Source organism: Corapipo altera, unplaced genomic scaffold (assembly GCF_003945725.1).
Source record: "Corapipo altera isolate COAL_440 unplaced genomic scaffold, ASM394572v1 2c, whole genome shotgun sequence".
NCBI classification, from domain to species: Eukaryota; Metazoa; Chordata; class Aves; order Passeriformes; family Pipridae; genus Corapipo; species Corapipo altera.
Window position 1 is genome coordinate 266,254 of NW_020884923.1, and position 9,296 is coordinate 275,549.

The window sequence follows — 9,296 nt, forward strand, 5'->3', positions numbered from 1 at the left end:
AAGCATTCTACAAGAGAAAATTCCTTAGTAACTAATCACCTATTAATGGCTCAGACTTTGGGTTATTTTTTTTCAGGCACACATAAAATTCAGAACACCTAATGTCTAAAGTGGCTTCTTTATACACAACATTTTGCCAAAAAAGCCAAGGAGTTCACCTTACTTGCTAAGAGAGAGGTAACGTGGCTACCCCATGTGAATGAGGTGTGCAAGCTCCCTTGTGCTACAAAGAGGAGCATCAGACATGTTCAAGAGTGTATTAAGAAAGAATCTGTGCCTATATATAATGACATCTGTGTAGGAAGTGAACCTCAGTTAGCAAAATGCAATTCCGTCTTTGGCCATGCACATAATTTTTCATGGCTGTGTTTCTGCCGGGTTCACCTTCTCTTATAGATAATCTCGTAGATAGTTTTGCCTTGTAGCTATTCTTTTGCATGGTGTTTTTTGGAATGACATGTTGATTGAAATGAATAGGCATGATTTCCATCCAGTCTACGGTGCTAGTGACTGAATATTGTTATTGATGGCTTATATAAAATGTGTTTGATGATCTTATCTAGCTTCCTGGCTGTTGCTGCCACACAAAACCCACATAGATCTGTTATCACCAGTTAGAGGAGAAGACAAAAGAGACAGATATGTTTTTCAGCAGATGATACAGAATTTATAAGTCTGTCATGAGACTTGACCCTTACTGTGTTTCTCTTTCAAAGCCAGTTAAATGTTTTTGTTCCTTGTAGCCTTTCAAGGTTGTTGTATCTGCAGCAGTGCCTACAATTAGGTACATCAGAAGCACCAGCTCATCACAAATGCTTCTTGGGGTCTCTTACAAGTGCCCCAGAAGGACTGTGCTGGTTTTGGCTGGGGTAGAGTTAATTTTCTTCACAGTGGCTAGTATGGGGCTGTGTTTTAGATTTCCCAAGCATGATGGGACCCTGCTCTCACAAAGATGGCTGAAACCTGCCTGCCCATGGGAAACAGTGAATTAACTCCTTGTTTTGCTTTGCTTGTGTGCATGGCTTTTGCCTACCCTGTTAAATTGTCTTAATATCAACCCATGAGTTGGGTTGAGTCTTTATCTCAACCCACAAGCTTTTACCCCTCCTGTTCTCTCCCCAGTCCTGCTGGTGGGGGAGTGAACGAGTGACCGCATGGACCATGGTTGATGGCTAGGGTTAAACCATGACGAGAGCCAATACCCTTATCTCATCCATGAGGGCAGGTACGTTCTGCAACATCTCCTTCTACTTAAAATCACATGTTTAAGTCTCATTCTTTTGTATTAAGGTCTCCTTGGAAAACTTTGGCAATGTAAATATCCTTGAAGAAGGTATAGGTGAGAGACTTGGAGTCCAGAGTGCAGCTGTGTACTGTGTAAGGTTGGAGATGGTGCCTCCTTTCAGTCATGGGCACAGAAATTCAGAGCGGATTCCCACAATGTTTTTTCACTCCTGATCACACTTTCCCTGGCTTTCCCTACAGCAAAGAAGGAAAGAGGACTGAGAACTGAGGGGCCATTTGCCAGATACATGTATTACTTTGCAGTAGGCAACTTGAAAGCTCTCACACACCTTCTCCTTTTAAGGGCCAGGGAGCATGTGCCAGTAAAGGTCTTCGGCAGTCTCAAGGAAGGTCATGCCAATGTCAGTCCATGGCAATAGGAAAAAAATTACTTTAAAAAACAAAAGGATAAAATCATGCTGGACTCAAAGTATAAATTGAGCTCTTCACTCGCTGAGTGGATAAAGTGTTCCCTGAGAGTATAGGATGTTCTTGTCCATAAACAAAAGAACAGAATAAGTTTTCTGTGCTGGAAAGTAGAGTGAAAAAGAAATAGAATGGAGCAAAATCCTAGTCACACCTGAAAATATCAATTGCATTAATTGTCTACAATTCATTGTCCTTTAAAACTATACAAATACATTTTTCCAGACTTCTGTCAACTAAGCCATGAAAGCTCTGTGTGTTGATTTCATCGTTGTCGAGATGGACAAAGTCAACTAAAGCAATTCAATGTAACAGAAGCAGTGTAGTTCAGCTTCTTCTGGGAGACCAAAAAGGATAATTTTCTGACATCGCTTAGCTCATGTTGTGATGCCCATGCTCCACATTTCACTGACTGTGCTTGAAGTTTTGGCTCAGGATTAAATTTTACTACAGACTCACAATCCCTCTCTAGGTTCCGGAAATCAGATTTAGGTCTGCATAAGGTCCTTAAATATAAATCTAGTATAAACAGTGTAGGACTTAATGGAAATACTATAAAAATATAAATCCAGTGGATTTACTTCCTGAAGCAGTAATAAGGGTTAGTTGTGCAAAAGCTACAATTGATCCCGCATGCCTGACTCTCTATTTTGTAATGCATCTTTTACAACAGTGTTTAAGCATGCTGTTTATTAAGGAGATTCTCACTGATTGAGACAGAAGACTGATTTCAATCCCTCCTTTGGAGATCCATACAAGGTTGTTTTGGATGATGTTCTGGTAATTTCTGCTGCATACATACAAAAAGATAGTCTGCATCTTGTGCATACTTCAAACCTGCTCTTGTTTTTCAAGACGGAAAGCTGCACAACCCAGCATACTTTGTACTGTGTTCTTCCAGTTTCTGCACCTTCTGCTTGATTGGGTACTTTTCCTCTGCACAAGAGCTCAGAATATTTCTCTTAGTAGTAGTTAGTGAAGATGTCACTTCATCTGATATTGTAAAAGGAGGTTCTGGGAGATTGTCCTATAGCCTGTCAACACTAAATTTACACTGAAAGGCTTCTAACAAGATTTAAGATCTTGGGTCTGGACTTCCAGTTGTGATCTTCTAGCAGGATAACTCATATGATGCTCATGGTCCACTGTGATTGGAAAAGGCCCTGGGTCTGAATAAAAAATTTGTAGATACTTTACAAATTCCAGACACAAATCACTCAGAAGTCCAGAGTCAGGAGATCGAAGCTTTCTGTGTTGGAGACACTAGTAAAGATTGCGCTGGATTATCCTCAGATTAAAAACCAGCCAATTAGCACCTCTTGGCTTTGCCAGCTCCATTTCTGATCCCTCATTTGAAAATTACTAGAGAAACCTCAGGAATTCATTAAAATTGAAATATAGAGGTAATATTCTTTATTACTACCAGCAAAGAGGTTGCTTCCCTGGGCTACTCCAACACAGATAGTCAGCAGTGTTGTGCTGGGCAGTTTACAGTTGTCACCTGTAGGAGTGTTTAAAAGAGTTCTCCTCCTAAATATGCTGTTTATGCCCTGCTTTCTCAATTTTACATTGCCCCCTTTCAAATTAACTGTCAGTCAAGGTGATTAATGTCTTGTTGCTCTACAAATGGCTTCCACGAAATATAAATCATGGCTATATTTTCACATTATCTTGTCTTTGTGACTAATCAAAAGGAATTCTAGTAAACTTATAAGACCAGCACATTTTTGTTTTTCTTCTTTACCAGGGAAATGGTTTCTTCTAACTTTTCTGAACAACATACTTGCACATCTTACAATGAAATTCACAGAGATTAGGTGAACATTTCACCTCTAAATATTCCCAATCTGTATTTCTGAAAAATTTTAATATTTCCTTGGGGTTGGAAGAGACCCTCCTGACTGGGCTCATTACACACTGATAGGCAGACTTTCTTTGGAATGACATTTTAATACATCTTTAGTGTTTAATATTGTTGATAACAACTTTGGTCCTCTAATCAGATTTGCTAGTGTCACTATTAATTTCTGTTACTAAAATATTTCTATTCAATCAGCTGTTAATATTGCAAGTTAAATCATAACCTTTTCAGCCACAATACACTTAGAGTTTACCAAAATTTTTAATGAAAACTTATAATAGTTGCTGAACCTTTCTGCTAGGCTTTGTTGTATTTTAAACAGTAGATACCCATATGCCAATTGTACCTTTACTTGAGTGTTTTTCTTTGTCGGTTTTTTTTGGGGGGTACATCACACACAGTTGACTAGAATTTGTCAAATTAAATTTTCTGATTTTTTTTTCTCTTAACTTGCACAGCTTGCTGTTTAGTTGCCCCTCTAAACCTTGCGTATTTATGTAAAAGTGAAGCTGTAGAACAATACTTGTGTCTTCCTACTATACTCTTACAAGAGAGGCACTGAATTAGTCCTTGATCTTACATGTGCTGGTTTCAAAATGACCAGAAATGGATGATCATGCATAAATATCAACATCTCACATATCATACATATATAGGTAGAAACTCCAGAATGACACAGACAGGGTCTTCTTGTCCCAACAGCAAGAACCATGTTTGTATAGAGGAGTTGCCAAAATGCAAACAGTTCTTAAATTATGTGCTGCAACAACGTGGCAGGTAACAAAACTATGTGAGTGTAATTATTTTTAAATTATTTAAGTAAGTAATAAAATTAAAAAGTGAACTTTCATTCTTAGATTGTAGAACTTTATCACATTATCTTAGCTATTATCAATTAAGTAAATTATTTTTTCCCTGTCCATTTATATTTGGCTGAATAATTATTTTAATCCCCTTTCATTATTCAGATGGTGTATTATAAACTGCATCCATTACAAGTTTGCTTTTGTGACTGACGCATTTTACACATAAAACTTTGGCTAATAGTTTTTGTCTGCATTTTCAGGAAAGGTTCTTCTTAACCACAAATGTATACTGCATGTTCTACTATTTAAAAACCTTTTAAAATAAGCAAACTCTATAACTCAAAACTGATATAAAATGAGAATTTTGTTCAAAAACTGGATTTCTTGGTTGTTTTGCCTTAAACCTTTTCCGGGGTTAAAAGAAAACCTGCCCCTCAGGTTTTCCTATAATGGATATCTTTTCCTGTTTCAGGCCTTTTTAAGCATATCTCAGTTTATGGACTCTTAATACATGTTCTTTGTATTTGGCAAAATGTAGGAACCCCCTCCACTGCCCCAGCTAATGCTAAAAAAGTGCATTCCAGATTCTAGATCCCCCCCTTTTTTTTCTGTTGGTGAAAGCTATCTTCACAGCAACCATTAAACCCGGGGGTTGAACTAGATGATCTTCAAAGGTCCCTTCCTACCCAAACTATTCTATGATTTGATGAAATTAATAAGCTTAGGCTACCCACTGATTGCTTCAAGTACTCATCACAAAAATCCTTCGGGCTTCAACTTGCAAATCCTTGCAACATTCTAAATCAACATCATTATTAAAAGAAAAATATTTTTTTATTCCATTGCTAACAAATTATATTAGAATTGTAGTCTAATTTCACTCCTGAAGAGTAACCTTGCAGCAGCAATTTACCCTTTAAAATTTCCACACTTCCAGGCCAAGTGGCAATAAATCATAGCTGATAGGGGCTGGGCTGGTTGAGGCAGTTTCCGAGGGGGGGTATTTGCCAACTGATACTATTTCAATTAATTAACACTGGAAACAGTATCCACAACATTCTTGCTTTTAATAGCCCTAATTGGATACATTATGTCTCATGTATTAACAACTCAGTAACAATCATTTGTGGACATTCAGACTTAAAACTTCGTAAACTAGTAATGTTACAAGATCCTTAGCTTTCCAAGCATTCTCCCACAAAAATGTGTCAAAATAAATATTGCTTTGGATTCCCTGGTTTAGCAGGTGTGCCCAAGTTGGATTACAGCAACTGCAATTAATTATCTCACTCTCCCTGGACCAATGCCCTGTGCTTGCAGCCGTTGGTTTCCTCACTGTTGTTTTAATAATATGATAAATTTGATCCATCCTTTCAAAAAACAAGGCTCACAGAAAACAGGTAATTGAAACTGGGCTTCCAGTAGTTTCAGACATCTGGCCGCTATGGTTGGAAACAGGAATCATCAGTGTCACCTCTAAAGAAAAGTTCCTCCAAAACTCCTAAAAATGCTCCCAAACTTTGGTTCCAATGATGCTTCAACTGCACCCAGAAGCTACATTTAAAGGCAAGGTTTGCCTTGTCTTTCTGTAAAATATACAGAACTCCCTTTGTAGAGGCACATAATTATACATCTCTTCTAACAACATTTCATTTTCAAAGCTGATTGTCAAATAAAGAAATCATAAATTTCATTCAAATAATTCCTCATTAGCATCCTAATAAACTGAAAAATGTCTAATGACATTACATTTATTAAGAACAAATATGCTGTTACCTCAATCTCTTGTTAAATGTAAATGTCTTAAACAGAATGTCCTTCACAAATCTCTTGGCTCTTGCTTTCTGAAAGGTTTGTAGACACTTAGGAAATGTAAAGGTATTTTTTGATCATACCTAGTAAATAATTTCTTCATGTGAAAGTGGAGGAAAAGCTTGAACTGCAATCTACCTCTTATTTCATGCAATTTTACTAATTAAGAGAAAGTTGTGAAATTCCTATGGTTAAATTTTTCTAGCCTTTGTGAAAGCATATACAGCAAATGTACCCACGAAACTTGGAAAGTATTTGTATTTAGTCAATGTTAGTAATTCCTCAGAAGCGGGCCTGTGGGAAAGTGCATGTAACCTGTTGCTCCAGCACCTCCCTGCTCCCTGGCTGGACAACTGCAGAATGGTGGCCAGAAATTAGACTCAGAAAAAGAAAAGAAATAGCAGCTGCCACAGTGCAGGAGGTAAAAGAACCCCACCACAAATAACTCTGAGATTGTCTTGGATCAGCTATAGCGGGAAGTGTCAATTAGCAAAACAAAAGGCTGTGATTTTCTAGTGGGTTATTTTCGGCTCTGCTGTCAGGGATGTGTTCCTGACAGCCCAGGGACACAGCCTTTTGCTTTGGGGGCTGAGTGATGCCTTGCTCTCATGTGAGCCTGCAAGAGGTATCACAGAGGGACAAGGAGGCCAACTTGGGGGTACTGGTCACTCTTGGGCACTGTAAGGGACTTGAATAATCCAAGCAGATAATTGGGGCAGGGGATGGATCATTTACACCAAAGCAGAAGAAGAAGAACTGTGGCTTTTGACAGACAATGGTTTGAAAACGTGGATTTGAGCCAGACAGGCAGCAAGGGCAAGCTTCTCATTTTAGAAAGTTGTTTTCTCGTGGAATTAGTGTTTTCTTAACTGTAGCACATGCAGAGCAGCCTACCTGCTAGAAGAACCCAGCTCCTTAGTGTATCCTCCCACTCCCCAAGACATTTCCTGACATCTGCAGATCTTGCTGGCATGAGGCCACCTGCACCACTCTGAAATGTGGGTGTTTCTGTAGTGGGACTTTTTACAAAAGAAAGCAACAAGTGACATCTCATTTTCTGTCTTCGACGAGAAGAACATTGGTCATTAGAAGGTGTTGTTTTAACAGTCTTGGTGTGTCTTGCAAATTTTGGTTCTTAGAACAACCACGTCTATTCAGCTGGCACTATGCAACTACTCTACCATTTTTTAGCCTAGCTGAAGTTATTGATCTGCAATAACTTGTTGCTGTGAGTGCATAATAATTTTTAATGAAGTCTTTTTCTGGTCTCTGTTCCCTCCTATATGTTGTTTCTGTTGTTGTGTGTATTCTTATTTCTCATGCAAAGAAAGAGGAAACATCATAGTAGTTTGCAGGAAAAATAATTTGTCTCAGTAAAGTCCACAAGTAACGTAAATGACAGTTACATGCTGGGGGAGGACGTGGATATGTTAGGAATGCCATAAATTATCTATTTCTTCTATCTTGACCCAGGATCTCGTGGGAGGTTTCAGTTATATCAGAGCACAAATGGTTGAGGGTTTGAACCACAGTTTTCAGCTTTCTCTCATTCATGGTAATAAGAGTCAAGATCTTTTCCTGCAGTGTTTTTGATTCAGTGCACCAGTCTTGCACCTGAATTATATTCCTGAGCATCTGGTTTTCCAAGGCTTGGAGTTCCTGAAGATGAGCGGAAGAGCTTTAGAAAACATTATTGTTCCAAATGTCTTGACACCATATGAAGATAGACTATCCCTGTATTATCCCAGCTTCTAGTGATGTAATATAGGGCATGGAGCCAGCTACAGGAGGAAATTCACTGCATAAAGTCAGGGAGGCAAGAAGCAGCTACTTTTCTTTTTTGATGAGGACCTGAGAAGTCATAGATGCTGAACAGGGAAGAGGCTAAGCCAGAATATGGGGTCACAGACACATCTCCTGAGGCAGGACTTATGCTGAAGTCCTGAGCCCACCTGAAGGGCTCTCTTTTTGAGCAGGGGGAGCATGGGACTGGGAGGGACTCTTCCTCAGAGGCAGAGAGCAATGCCAATGCCAGAATGGGTGTTTGTTCCATGCGGTGTGATGCTTTGTACGGCGGAGCTCCAGCTGCAAGTGGGGCCTCAGGGCACTATGGCGCTTATCAAATAAAAGTAAGAATTATTTTTCCCATATCCTGTTCAATGTAGTGATTTCCCAGGAAGACTTCACTGTAATGTGAGGAAGAAAAAAGCCAATGCACTGTAGGAGCCCAGGAGGACTCTCTCAGGGAGGTGTCAGTGACGCACTGGCATTTGTGTCCAGCCGTGTTCATCCTGACCAATACGGAGCCATGGACGACATCCACACCCATGTTCACTAGTGTGCACCCTGCATTTAGATTCGTGTCCAAGGGTTTGACATCTAACTGCTCCAAAGGGATTTCCTCATATTCTCCCATGGCTCTTACTCATATTTTTGTATTTAGTACAGCCACAAACTGAAAAAAAGCTCTTTCAGTCACGTAAAACTCCTCCCTCCCTGTTCTCTCTCTCCTTTTGAACTATGCTGGGCCACATATTTAGGTAAACTATGTGGAGGGGTTTTCTGTGTTTGCTTTCTGACGTTCTCTGAATACAAAACCCCAGATTCATAAAATGTACTTTCTGAATATGTACATATGCTGCTGACACTGTTGTTTTGGTCAGCAGCCCTTTTCCCATGACAGTGTTAGGGAGCTTTCCCTCTGTGCAGTTCTACTTGAACTTTGTTCGCTACCCTATGTGTCAAAAGCAGGAATGTTCACTTCTGGGATGAAAGGAATGAGCTAAAACACAAAGCAGGGTAGCTATGTTGATCTTCATGATGACACACTCTTGTGTAATTTAGGGATAGGGCAAATACTTCATTGACCTTTACTCTGATATCTGCTTATTTATCTGCATTAGATAAACAGCCAATGGCTATATCTCAGCCTCAGCAAACAGCAAGTTCTGTCAGCACTGCAGATACCATTTGTTGCTTTATTTTATGGGAAGGAAGGAAGGAAGGAAGATTACCTTTTTATTACTGCTTCCAGGGATGCCTCACTGCGAGGCCTGCTTCCCTGCACCTTGGAGCTTTTATACTCTTGACCAGATTTTACCCTCTGG